The sequence below is a fragment of the Asterias amurensis genome, chromosome 1, assembly GCF_032118995.1.
Source record: "Asterias amurensis chromosome 1, ASM3211899v1".
Lineage (NCBI taxonomy): Eukaryota > Metazoa > Echinodermata > Asteroidea > Forcipulatida > Asteriidae > Asterias > Asterias amurensis.
In genome coordinates, this window is record NC_092648.1 from 29,395,560 (window position 1) to 29,410,112 (window position 14,553).

Sequence of the window (14,553 nt, forward strand, 5' to 3'; positions counted from 1 at the left end):
GTATTAACGTGGGATATGTTATACCATTGTGCAATCCAGTCTTTTCCTGTTGTTCCTAGCTCTGGCTTCAGCCCTTGAATTCAATTATATGAGAATGCAAATGAGTTTAACGTCAACCTGTCAGTCAATGAAAGGGTGTGAAAAGTAAAGATTGAAATGAATAGAGAATTTGTATAATTTGTCAATTCTATAAGGTCTGAATCCCGGCCTTTGTAAAAGAAAATTCCCTTTTGTCAATAGTATGGATGAAATGTTTGGTTTGAATCACTTAAAAATGTGTGTCCAAAGGGTCAGGGACAAAGGGAACGCTTTACGGCAGTACTTTCACGAAGAACTACCGAGAAGGTTGAGATATACGCTCTAGGCGATGAAGATAAACAGTCCAAAGAGACACGACTAAATAAACTAACCCTATATAATAAACAAGAAAATAGAAAAGACACACTATTGACTAGTAAACTAACAGATAAACAAAAGGGTCTTTTAGGCAGATGCAATCGTTATGGCAAAAACAAATATATTAATTATTTTTTGAAATCAATTTATAACAATGTAGGCCTACAAAAATATAAAAATAAAGTGTATGGAAGATTAAAACACTATTAAAAAGTAGGCAAGTACCAACAGTTATATTAACTGAAAGCTGTCCTAACTGTATTCATTAAGAACTGACAACTAATCAACAAAAACACTTGCGTTGGCCGGGAGTCGAACCCGGGTCAATTGCTTGGAAGGCAACTATTCTTACCGCTATACCACCAACGCTTTACGATGTTCCATTTGTCAAAACTTTATCATAAAGAAATATTCGTAAAATTGCTGCACAAAACTGCTGACAGAGCGACACGTGTACATGTACGTGGACAGGCCGTGCGTGAGCCATACAGAAGTTAGAGTAGTTCCAAGTCTTCATCGTTGGACTTGGAGCACTTGTATGAAGTCTGAAAAGGTAAAGTTGCATCATATTAATCGAGTTCTTTGATTGACAAGCATGTCTAAAACAATTGAAACATTTGATCATAAATAATGATCAGGTTTTATGGAACCAGTTATAACAGAAAAACCAAACAAGCGTTTCTCGAAAACGTGTCGTGGTAATGATATGACGACTGAAACAAAATCTTGTAATAAATCTTGAACACGTGCTAAGCTCAATCGATTCTGCATTACGAATCAGTCTACAGTGTACCTTGATACAAAGTGCTTACATTTTATTTTCTTCTTCGTTGCTAGTGCTTCTTTTTGCTAAATTTCTGTAGGAAGCTTTGGCGCTGATTATCTCAACTCGCTATAACACACTATAGCCCTCCATAATTAAACATCGGGAAAATGTCCCTTTGCTATTAAAGTGACCCTGAAAGTATTAAAAACAAAACCATCTAAGCCTCCCAATCTCCATAACTGTTAAAATTATCAAATTCATAGTCAGTCATAAGACTTTTATTTTTAGGATGAAACGGTCGACGGCTATTTCATGAGCATCTCTCTTAATCACACTTCTGTTTTTGCTTGATGTTAGCTTCCTGTGATTTTTCAGTTATAAATAATAATAATATTTGTTAAAACACTCTTTTATAATATTAAGTAATTATTCAGGATTCCGGGAAAAAAAAGAGGAGTGAAACTGGCCAATGTTCGTAAATCTACAAGCCTTGTGTGGGGTTGGCAGACACTTTCTCAAGTGATTTATGGGTTTTCTTTACTGTAAAAAAGGTTTCCACAGATGTAAATAACTCTTGTCAAAAAGTATTTTATGTGTATTTGTTTCGCTTTTTTCAGTCTTCCATGGGTAAGAATGAAAAGACGTCACTATTACGGACTGATTTTCATAGCTGCTACCGCGTCATCTGGAAGAATACTTTACGTCCAACGACTGTTTAATGAGACTGCTTAGTGGTGCAGGATAAGATCAAATGGGTTTATGCAAATCTTTGACACACTGTTTGTCGTTGCCATGACACTTAATGGGAGGGTGTATTCCCTTGCGACACTTTGAAGTATTATACGAACCTACATCTGGCTGTCAGTTGACTTAACAAACGAACCCACGTTTTTAATTTGGGTGCACATCACTATCACTGACATGAGAAACATGTCTGTGCAAAATCTGATTGAGAAAGGGGTTTGACATTTATTGTGGTCACAAAATGATGATAAAGGATTCATTCAGAGGAAAGGTTTGTTCTAGATCCACACAACGATGGTTAAGGAAATTCAACATATAATAATCATCATCCGTCTTTGTCTTTGGAGAGCAGGCAGATATTTCTTTACATATGCCCCAGAGACAAATTAGCAACGTACAAACACGAATATAAGATCGGTGGTCACAACATGACAAGAAAGGGTTTAAAGGAAAGGTTATGGTAAGGATTCCTCATAAAATAATCATCATGCGTCTTTGTCTTTGGAGAGATAGACTGATATTTACAAATGCCCAAGAGACAAAATAAGCAACGTCTAATAGATAAGATCGGTGGGATAGGTGGGGTAGCCTGGCCATCAAGCAGCCAAGCTTGCTCCCTATCATTAAGCAGGGACCCTTATGCAATGTAGTCTGCAGTTTTCTCTAAACCTTCCGTACGTCCATGCGTATCGACGTATGTCACATACGCAGTTTGTTTGTATAGTAATAATTCTCCCGGGATTATGCATCACTTTAAATGTTGAGCTGGCATCATCATGCCATACTGATCAATGTTGGTCCATGAGACAATCAATGATTTTTACCCTGAATTCATTCTGGCTGTGGGTTGTTGTATATAGCCGCCGCTCATTGACGGGACACGCAAAACAATGGACACACAAATCATATTTGCTTGTCATTGGAACGTCGTAATTGCGAGATATCGTGCGGGGGCATACCACGAAATTACAGGCCGAGCTTGATGATATCTCCATCGGTCGCTGCTGTTTTATTGATCGATCGCGATAGTGGATTGGAGGGAAAGTGGGGAAAGAAGATTGAGGTAGAAACAAGGACCGTGGGGGGAGGAGAAACGAAAGAAGATTATGAGGAGTGTTCCTATCAACCACGGAGGAAGAAAACAAACCAAGGCCGCTGAAGGAAGAAGGGCGAGATTGCAGCGTCGAGTCAGTCATGCGTGACGGGTATTGGGTCTTGCACGAAAAACAATCACTTAAGGCGAGTCCTGTCGACTGATAGCACAAGCTATAGGAGATGGAAATCGCAGCAAAAGAAATTTGTAAAAGAGGAAAGAAAAAACACGTCTAAATGGGACGTCGGTACAATGCAATGTTTTTTAGTAAACCCTGAAGGGGCTTTTACAACGTAATTCATTGCAGAGAGAGAGAAAGAGGTGAATGAGGGTTGAAGGGGAATATTTGATGGATGTTTCCTAGGTTGATACAGGAGGGGGATGTAAGGCACTGCAAGGCAGCAGTCATCGTTACACCACGCTTGATTTAACATTGCGTTCCCCGTGTTAAAAAAAAGCAATAACGGAGGACTCCCGTTTGGTAAGAGGCGCAACCTGGTGGGGCATTGGCGAGCCGTGTTTCTTGGGCGATACTCTTCCATTTTGCACGTCTTGTATTATTATCACTGTTTGCCCTCGCTTGGAAGGGCAGCTTATCGAGTGGAACTAACATTCGGAGCGTGTCATTCGACGGATTGGTCCTCGTCATGCCCCGGTTGGCTATCTAGGCTGTTCGATCTATCCTTTCCATTTATGATGACTCGGTCATTTAGAAAAACAAAATCTCGGCACCGTGGGGGGGGGGGGGGGGGGGGACATTAAAACAAGAAACCCACTATTGATTGGTATTTGTGTTGCTCTGTCTATGTGTGTTGTGTTGTTGAACCAACAAATAATGGTTACTTAAGACTAATTTAATTAAAATGTATAATAACGGAATTCGTTTACATACTGTTGGAACACTGTCGGCTTGTTCCTATAGTGAAATGGCATACACAACCTCGTCCCCAAGTACACTTGGGTTTTCTCTCATCAAATCAAAAATCAAAACTTATTGTGAACTATTTTTGGTTGGGCTAATTAGAAACTTTTTTTTTTAAACGAATGTAAATTATAAGAAGCGACAATTATGCAGATACATCTTCTAAATTTGCATAATTGCCATCTCTGTTTCAATTACCTCATTGTATTATTGTATTCTGCCGTGTAAAATCTGCTGATCATTGGTAGACCTATGTAATGTAGTCATACTCAGGCAACACAAAGCACACAATGCAACAAGGGTGGGCTTTCTTTCATAACTTTCTTGCAACTTCGACAACCAATTGAGCAAAAAATTTCCACAGGCCTGTTATTTTTATGCATTTTATGTTTGTACACACGAAATGAAGATACCCTTGCCACCAAAAGTACCTTACCTTTAATCGTACAGGAGCAAGTTGTAATGCACTGTTGCCTAAATGGACCTACCACAGATTCTAAGATTTTTGTTAATACATCAAAGTTTATTTTGTATTTTATGATAATATGATGATTCGTATGAATGCCATAGCGAGCCCCCCCCCCCCCCCGTCCCTATACGACGACTCCTGGCAATCTATAGCATTAACAGTACTGTGTTTGTACACGAGTTGGGGCTCACTTAAGTTTTGATTATTTGTTTTTTAAAATTTCAGTTTTCTTTTGAAACGTCTTATGGAAGAGCGTGCTCAGAGTTCACAATTGAAATCCTAAACCAACATGTTTTGTTTAACTCGTGAAAACAATCACAAGAAGGTGCATGTGGTTTATTAAGTTTGTTAAAGACACTGGGCACTATTGGAAATTACTCAAAATAATTGTTAGCAAAATCCTTACTTGGTAACGAGCAAAGGAGAGCCGTTGATAGTATAAAAAAAAAATATATATATATATATATAAAATAATGTGAGAAACTGTACGGCTCCCTCTGAAGTAACAGCGTTTTGGGGAAAATGGTATTTCTCACTCACCCAATTACTCACTGAAGTCTTTTTAAAGCATCTGAAAGCCCACAATTCTTTTTGCAACAACTGTATATTTTCTTTCTATATGTTCTGTTTCAATTTCGAAGGCCATTTTAGTGAAAAATCTTCACAGATTTGTTAAAGTAGGCATATGTTGGGATACACAAAGTGAACATACTGGTTTTTGCCAGTGCCTTGTAAGATGCGTCGCTGCTGACGAGAGAGGAGGGGTAGGGGGCGTGGCAAGCAATGACTGAGCAAGGAGTTTGTATATGGAATACGTCGGGTAGTAATCTTGTGTAGTCTTCGCGTTGTATCAGAGAGGTTGTAATCGTGGTCTTGGCAAACCCTTTTCAGAGGGGAAGATTTTCGAAAGCCTCCCAATGTTTTTAAGGGTATGAATAATGAATACGCCACGACGGAATCAAGCATAAATATTCCAATTCAAGAGAATAATTTTCTTTAACAAAATTTCAAACCACCAAATTCAACAATTGTTCAACAGTTCACAATAATTTTATATGATAGATGTATGCAAAACAGCCAACCTCTATTTTTTACCAAGGATCATGGCGTAGCAACCAGCCGTACGACGTAATGATAATGCTGCAGCAATATTGATGTATTGTCTTCACATTGGGTTTGTATTTTGAGGTATTTATTTGTCATTTCTCTGACGATTCAGTATCATTGGGTGGTATAGGGGTCATGAACCTTTAAATGAGCATGTAATTAGTAAAGTAGGGTCATTTCATGGGTCAAATGTCTGAAATATTCACTGACTGATTTTTGCAAATAGTTAAAGAGCAACTGATTTTAAATTATTTATAGACCACGGAAGACTGTGTAGAGTGAGAAGAGGGGAAATCAGTAGAAACGCGCATGGAACAGGGTGAACGCACAAACGCAATTACAGCATTTTGTCATCTGATCCCTCAGCAAGTGACGATAATTATGCAGCAATAAACGATTGGAGTGGAATACTAGTCACGAGTATGAGAGAGCTTAGGGAAACTACCACGAGGCGTAAGCGGCTAGCAGGGTACTTGATGGATCCAACGGGGGGAAGTGGAAGGAGAAGTGGACGGTATAAGCTGTGAGTGGCGCTCGCTGCTTCCTGTCACCCAGGCACGGTGTGGCTCGGTCTTTGGGTATCGTATTGATGGGAGAGGTGGTGTAGAGAGAAAGACGATCCCACGTCCATTTCACGATCTCTTGGTAAGGTAGTGGGGTGGTGAACCCAAAGCAAACATGCACATCTTCAAACCACTGGCTTAGATTTCAATATTTGAAGGCTACCGATATATTGCAGTCCTGGTGTCGTATGGATGCCCGATAAAAGGAGGGGGATAGTCGACACGTTGGGAGAAGCTAGCGCAATATTGTCAGCAGGCGCAATTTGATCCGACCCTTTTTGTTCCCGCGTAAATTTCGCTCGAGGCAGGTCTTGCAATATGACAGCGCACCATGGTATAGTTGGGGCTATGAAGAAAGAACATACCGTACGTACACAAGGTGGGTAACGCAGGGTTTCTTATATAGCTCTGCATTACGATGTGTTAGTATGACATTTCCTCGATGGACGCAGCAATTAGGCTTAATATGAAGGGACCAAAAATTAACTGAAGGACTGTGTACACATGTATTTGCGCTCATCCCTAGTTTTAATTAAACTGTTTGAGTTTGAGTTGACATGAGAACTACGCACTGCCCAGGTTCCGAACAATGGTAACAAGTGATCTAGCAATTGCAAAACCGGTGAATCAGCAGGTGGTCACGTGACACAGCTCTTGATCGCTTATTTACCCGTCCCAGTAGAGTCAGGAAAGCGTATTGTACGAGTGTTTACACTCCAGTGGAGTTACAAGCTACGTACATGTCAAGGAAATTGAAAAAACGGCTGCGGGTTTCGAAATTATTTAGTTATTTTTTTTTTAGTTTGGTCTTGAACAACAAACGCCAGTCTGTTGCTCCTATCTGCACGCATACTTTCCTTTTAGCCATTCAGCGTTGTTCTAGCATGTGGCGCGTTGGGGTCGTGCCCAAACACGGGCATTGCTTTTTTAATTTTTTTACTATTTTTTTTTTACATTTTCCCCCGTGGTTTATTACTTGATGTTGTTTAATCCGCACATGTACAAGTATTGACCATTGACTGACACAAGATAGTTACATTTGAATAACATTTACGCAGAGTAATGTTATTTTAAAATTTATGGAAGAAAAAACAACACTTGGGTTAAATATCACATTTCTGATTTATAGCCTTCATGACCCGATTTCATGCGAAGATTTGTATCCACTTTTAAATCTGGTGAAATCCTAGACACATACAGCCGTACGTAGTTATTAATTAATTGGTCAGAAAATATTGAGGCATCAATTGCTCCAAAATGCGTCTGACGTTTTGGTTTTATTGAAATTACTCACATTATGCTCGCCCGATTCTGTCCGCTGAATACTGAATAAACGCCTAGGTATATTACTATTATGATAATTGTTTTTTCTATCTCTCATTTTTTATATTTTTCTATCAGGAGCGCTGGGCCAAACCGCGAGGCTGAATATCTGTGGTAATTGCAGTCTTGGCCCAACGACCCATTGGCCAAGTATTCCCACAGGCAAAGCCGTGCAAGAAATATAGCCAAACATGCCTAGCAATTTACCTTTCGATCAATACCCAGCTATAGTAAGAGAGGGAGCAATGAGGGAGCAATGTGAGACACCGATGATGGTGAGCCTTCTGTACCGTGCTTTGAAGCTTGTGGGACGGGGGGGAAATCCCCTACTGATGACGCATCAGGATCGCTTTTGCTGATCTGGCACACGTACTCAACTCCTTTACTTCCTCTGCCCATTGCTACTCCCACAGAAACGGGGTAAAATATCTTCAATTAACACAGAGCGCTATCGACTGCAAACTACCCGGCTTGACTTCTCCATGAGATGAAGTTTGGCTGGGGCGGGCACTAGGGCAAACGTGCAATGTGCACTCACACGGTCCCCATAGAGCATGTTCACCTATCGCATACGATATTGATATGTGAATATATCATTGTAAAAACCGTTCTTTGTTCATCCAGCGAGGATTCTCTGTAGTCCGTCATGCCAATTTAATATCGCATGAGAAATTGAACATGCGATATTAAGGAAATCTACTGGCAAGGGTGCCGATGCCTACCATACCTATAACAGGGGAATCAGACTAGACAAACAACAAACTACCTGATGATGCCCAGCCAACGTTGTAGTCCCCTTCACATGACTGTCAACATCATTTCAGGTTCCAAGTGTTCAATGTTAAACTGATTCTCATTTGGGCCCACAAATCAACATGGGTAACTTTTACTTCTCACACCTTTGACTGATTTTCTCCTTAATTTGACCTTGCGCGAATCAATCAGCTTTTGGCTACGACTGTGGATGTTGGTTGCCACGACAACGTTGAAGAATATACTTCTTCAGTCATCCTGCCATAGCCGAAGTCATCCATCCATTCAAACACGACCTTACATTGACTTCAATTTGGGAACATCAATAACTGTTCTTTCTTCATCCCTGATAGATAATTCATTGTCTAACTTTGTTTATCATTATTGGTCATTATCAGTAATTTACATTTTATACCTTTTTATTTCAGGGTATTATTATGAATTCATAAATACCCCAGACAGTTTCGCTATTTCTATTGGTGGAGAGCGCGTCACGTGGGGTGTTTAAATGGTTGACAATGACCAGCTGGAGCCATGTATAACCGGTTGCTTTCGGATACGTTTAGATGCATTCTACTACTTTACCACACGGCCACGACCCCGCCGGTTTAAAACGGCAGTTTAAGAACTCGTCGCTACCCTCGTATTCCCATATTGAATGCGCCACAATTAAACAACACCGAAATCTTCTTTCTAGCATTGCCGGATAATCCATATACAAGACAAACGTAAATTTATCCGAAGAGAGTATGGTTTGCTAAGGTTAACACCCAGGTATATCAACAATTCACAAATTATCTTTTGAGAGATAGAACCAACGTGAACCGACTCAGCTCTTACTTTCCTGTCTATTCAAATAGCTGGGATTTCACCATTGGAGATCCAAGATAGAAGATGACCCAATGTTTTATACTACCAACCTCCCCATTTCTTGTTACCAAGTAAGATTTTATGTTAACATATATTCTGAGTAATTATCAATAGTGTCCACTGGCTTTAAAGATGGGTCATCACTAATAAAACAATGAAATGACACTTTCGGAAAATATGAAGCAAAAAAAAAACATGGAAAATATATTTCTTGATATCTGCATACATTTTGATCACAATTTATCCTGTACACAAGGCCAGAATCTTAACAGAGTACCATACTAATTTGAACAATCAGCAAAGTGCTTGAACTGTCATTCTGTGTGTGGATGCCGGACCAATGTAGACGATGTGTAAATAACAGTGGGTGACTTTTATTCAGGCATGGCTAGAATTGTAATTTGTCGGCAGTCGGTCATGATTTGTACGAGGGGCCTAACCTCCCTATCAAACACATGACCCAAAGAAATGTGCAATGAAATTAAAAAGATACAGTTCCATTGTTCTCGAGGGAAGACTAACCTGAAGTTAATTCAACAAACGGACAAACGCCGTTTGAAATTGATTGTCTAAAAGTTCACCCGGTCCCTACATGCAAATTAATATTATCAGTGTCATTATGGAGTTGTGGACTATTTGATTACGAGAAAATGGTTGTATTGAAAAGAGATGTAAGACAGGGAAGAGGGATATAATATTGTAATAATATTTCTTCTGTGTTTTGTAATTGTCGTCAGCGGCGCCATTGTGATCTTTGAGTCAAGCAAGAGTATACTAATAGAAAGGGTTTTTGTTTACAGAGCGAGCCAGTTATATACCTGGTATATATTGTATTTCCATTTACAAACACGAATAATTTGATAGCATTTTCGTTGTTACTCCCTGCTTCTTCGGTCGGTTTTTTAACCCCGTCTATTGCATTGTGTGCGTGTCTATGTTTGCTTGACCCTGGGCATTGCTTGTGGCGAACCCCTGCCCCTACGGAGGTGTTCGGTAAAGGGGAAAGAGGGCGGTAGGTTCGCTGATATATAAACCTGAACAGGGGAAAGCTTGACTGAACAATGATTACTATAGCCAGCAAGTCAAAGGCACTCATAAATGAGCAAATTGAGCTCTATTGTTGAGGTGTAAGATCGCCTTTTTCTGAGTGAAAATAGTATGAGAAAAGAGAACTGCGGTGGAAGGCAAATGAAAATAACTACTCCTTGTGGTGGGGGACAATAAGGACATCATTTCGCCTTTTTGTTGGGCCTTTTACTGATCGAATTATCTCTTGCAGGTTGTTTTCAATTAGACATGAAGAGAGAGTTGTGGGAGAGGGTCATTCTTCCATGGAATTGCAGAAATCTGTGCTGTCGGGCACCTCATCAGTAGACAACCCGATCAAAATTGAATCACCACAATGCTCGTCTGCAGAAATAATGGGTCGGAACCAGGGACCCTGCACTAATGTTTTTAGGCGTAATACAATTTGGCGGGAAAGTGGCTAAGTAAATTTTTTTGTCCCCGGCGTTTCTTCGCGTGTATTTTTTTTTCTCTTCCTCTTTTTCGGGCGCGAATAATTTGGAGCGCAGTTGTGATGATGACGGCGGGTGTCCTGCTGGCAGCTCTGCGTCCAATTTCTAGCGCTCCTACAGTGCGGGACTGGATAATGCAGTTTCCCCCACTTTCCCTCTATAGACCACCGGGACGTCGTGCAGGCAGTAACAATTATCAACAAAGAGGAAACACTTACTAAGTTTTACTATTGTTCAATGTATTAAGTGAAAACAGCAATTTGGGGTGGTTATTTTGTCCAGATTGGTGGGCATTTTTACGCTGTTCTGTTTATTAAACCATTCACGCCTGGTCTCCTTCTTCTTGACTGCAACGTCTCTCCTCTCCGCAGCTGAAGATAATTATTATCAATATAAGACGAAACACTTTGACATGCCGTAGGAGGAATGAACTATTATAGAGAAACAGCAGATTGACAAGAATTCCCATAGGAGTATGCTTTATGACCAAACGGTTACATTTTTCCCCAATATTCCACATCTGAAATCTCGTCCATTGTGGAACCTTTTGATTTGCGTGTTTTGTTGGACCAACCAAGATCACTTGCTTTTCAAAACGAGTTTAAATTGTTTTCATTTAATATACACTTTTTTTTTACGAAGGAAGTATAGCAACTACTTTAAATCGCATCTTAAGAACATGAAGATGGTGCACGCCTTTATCATGACAAGATTGTGCCAGGCTAGCATGCCAATGCCTGCATGCACGGATGTTAATGATGATTCCTGCATAATATTGTCGACATGATTGTGACAGTGAGATCAATAAATGGCTGGTGATACAGGCTTTATCGATCCAGGCCACGTCAGATAGAGAGAATGGTAGCTTGGTCAAGTGCGAGGCTATACGATCGTGTAGCAATGCTTAATGCTTTAAAGACCCTGGGACACTATTGGTAATTGTTAAAGACCAGTCTTCTCACTCGGTGTATCTCAACATATACATAAAACAACAAACCTGTGAAAATTTGAGCTCAATTGGTCGTTGAAGTTGCGAGATAATATGAAAGAAAAAAAACCTTGTCATACGAAGTTATGTGCTTTCAGATGCAAGTTGATTTCGAGACCTCATCTAATTCTGAGGTCTCGAAGTCAAATTCGTGGAAAATAACCTCTTTCTCGAAAACTACGGTACTCAGAGGGAGCCGTTTCTCACAATGTTTTATACTATCAACAGCTCTCCACTGCTCGTTATACCAAGTAAGGTTTTATGCTAATAAATATTTTGAGTTATTACCGATAGTGTCCACTGCCTTTAATGCCAAGCAAGGTTTACGAATAACACTGATTTCTTAAAGACGGTTTAGTTTTTTTATTTTATTTATTCTATTATTTTTATCATGTAGTTATTATTTCCAGTTATGCATTGGCCTACATAACGATCACAAAAATTAAATAATGTACGGACACAAAGCACAAAAGACTAATTTAAGTTCAATAACATTTCTGTGAGCTTCAATTGAAAACAGGTATTTCTTTGCAAATCTAATAATAAATCTCGAGGTCGTCTTAAAAAACACGATACAATGACGTCTTTCGTTCTTTTTATTTTTATTTTATAAACGTGAAACAAACTATTAAAAAAATACGATTAAGGCACTTGAATCTGTTATCAGTATGACCATTAAAGATGTTTAGCTCTCGAGTTACAGGCACTGCGCACGATTGGTAATTGTCACAGATCAGTATTCTCACTTGGTGTATCCCAAAATATGCATAAAATAACAAACCTGTGAAAATGTAAGCTCAATTAGTCACTGAATTTGCAAGAGAATAATGAAAGAAACACTATTGTGGCATTACTTTTCGTGCTTTCAGATGCATAATAAAAGACGAATTTGTATGCTTTCAGATAGGAATAAAAGACTTCTTTTAATTAGCTAGAAGTCTTTTGTATTATTTGAGTGAGAAATTACCTCTTTCTCAAAAACAAAGTTACTTCAGAGGGAGCCGTTTCTCACAATGTTTTATACTATCAACAGCTCTCCATTGCTCGTTACCAAGTAAGTTTTTATGCTAAATGTATTTGAATAATTACCAATAGTGTCCAGTGCCTTTAAGGGGTAAACATAAATTTTGTCAGTTATTTGTCTCTGTTCTCTTTTAATTGAGAATTAAACAAAAACACTGTTGTCAATAACCACTCGTTTACAATCAACCAAACATTTTGTCATGTGATAAAGTAACTCTACTCACTAAAGTATACTTTCATTTCTTTGAGTTTGACCTTGACCTAACCCTGACCCTCGGTTACATTTTAATGTATGGAATATTGGAATATTTATGTTCTGCACCTCTAAAGGGTAAATACAATATTATATTTGTAAAAACTTGTAAAAAAAAAACTTACAATAACAACGTAACGAAACGAGCCACTGCAAGTATAAATTCCCTAAAGCATTTAAAACAAAACCTTGCCGAACAAGAAGTGCTGTGTCAGTGTATTTTGACATTAATGTGACCGGCACCATCGAGTTTAAAAATAGAAACGACAAGAATACTCGTCATTGTGACGGCACACACCTCTTAAAGAGGTGAATATAGAGGCGGGAGGGACATCTAACTTATGGCAATGACCTTGACTATCATCTTAAAGCCATCTGCTTGTTCGCAACCTCCAATTCATCATGTGGAAACGCAACGGGCAATCAAATTGCAGAGTAGTTCAACTGGTTTAGTAAAGACGACAGACAGGACAAACTGGTTTAGTAAAGATTTTACGGGAGCTGTTATGATTGTCGAGTTATGCGAATGTCAACAAAAGAAAAGAAAAGAAGAAAACAGAGAGAGCGAGGGGATAGAACTGCTGTGGGTGTGTGTTGGGAAATGCGCAGCTGCTCGATTAGCCCCCCGTTTCCCCCTCCTTCAGTCCGTCTGAATCCTAGCCTCTGGCTACGTACAATAACTACATTCATACAACAGGCCTATAATGATCAATGGAGACAGCGTGTGTAGTTAGCCTCCTCCACACTACGCGCGTTCTCTTTTTTTAATTTGAATGTTGGTGCTGGGCGCACGGCAGCGAGCAAATTGTATGTGTCGAGCGGGATCACATTGCGACCCTTGGAGGTTGCCAGCAGAAAAAAAAGAAGACGGTGCCAGACTCCAAATAGATAATAATGCTAATCACACGGTCCGTACGCAGAGAGGGTGCGGCGGGACACATCTGATGAAGACCCCGTCACCAGACTATCATTTTGCGCTGATCACATGGCTGTTCGTATAAAGAGACGTTCCCGCCGGCCTGTATTAATTCGGCAGCGAACTTAACTGGCATGGTTTCCCCCCTAGTCCCCTTCTTTTGATTACATGATGAAGACACGAAAGCGGGAGTAATTGGATGGGAGGGATGTTTGAGATGGGGAGAGGCATTATGTAGGGGAGCGAGAGAGAGAGACAGTGATGCAGTGAACCCCTGTATACACACACTCTGCATGATGACCGTATGGTTAAAAGTAGACATTATCAGGGTTGGGGAATGGGGGAGGGGGATATCGCACAAGAATAAACGCCATCAACGTCAACTATTGTCTAATGGTTAATTCACTAAACTAAAGAATGACGAGCAAGGGCCGAACTCAAGCACAGAACCATAGAGCAAGCACAGACGCAGTGTGTGCACAATTAACTGTAGTGTCTGCACGCACAGAGATGAATACCAATAACTCAATGGGTTTATATAAATAACTTGGATGATGCTTGTCAATAAAAACAAATCTGACAACATCCTAAGAAACTTCTTGAGAAACTTGCAGACTGCTGACCTATTAAAACAAATCAATACTGTTGCTAAATAATAAGACAAGGAAAGTCATTAATTACAATATTGCAATGTTACAATTCTCACTTTTCCCCATGGGTGTTGGTCTTTTTTGTGTTGATCAAGAATTCTAAACTGGAACTCACAATGCCTATACATGTACTCAAACACTTCTCTTTCTTACTTTTTTCTTAACACACTTTTTAATTCAAGAAAAAACTTCATACTTAT

General features: G+C 39.6%; 1 non-coding gene across 1 annotated transcript; it reads right to left on the reverse strand.

Moving 5' to 3' along the window:
* Nucleotides 1-693: 693 nt before the first annotated feature.
* Trnag-ucc (transfer RNA glycine (anticodon UCC)) lies at nucleotides 694-765 on the reverse strand. The gene has a single exon. It is a non-coding gene; the product is annotated as a tRNA-Gly (tRNA).
* Nucleotides 766-14,553: the final 13,788 nt, after the last annotated feature.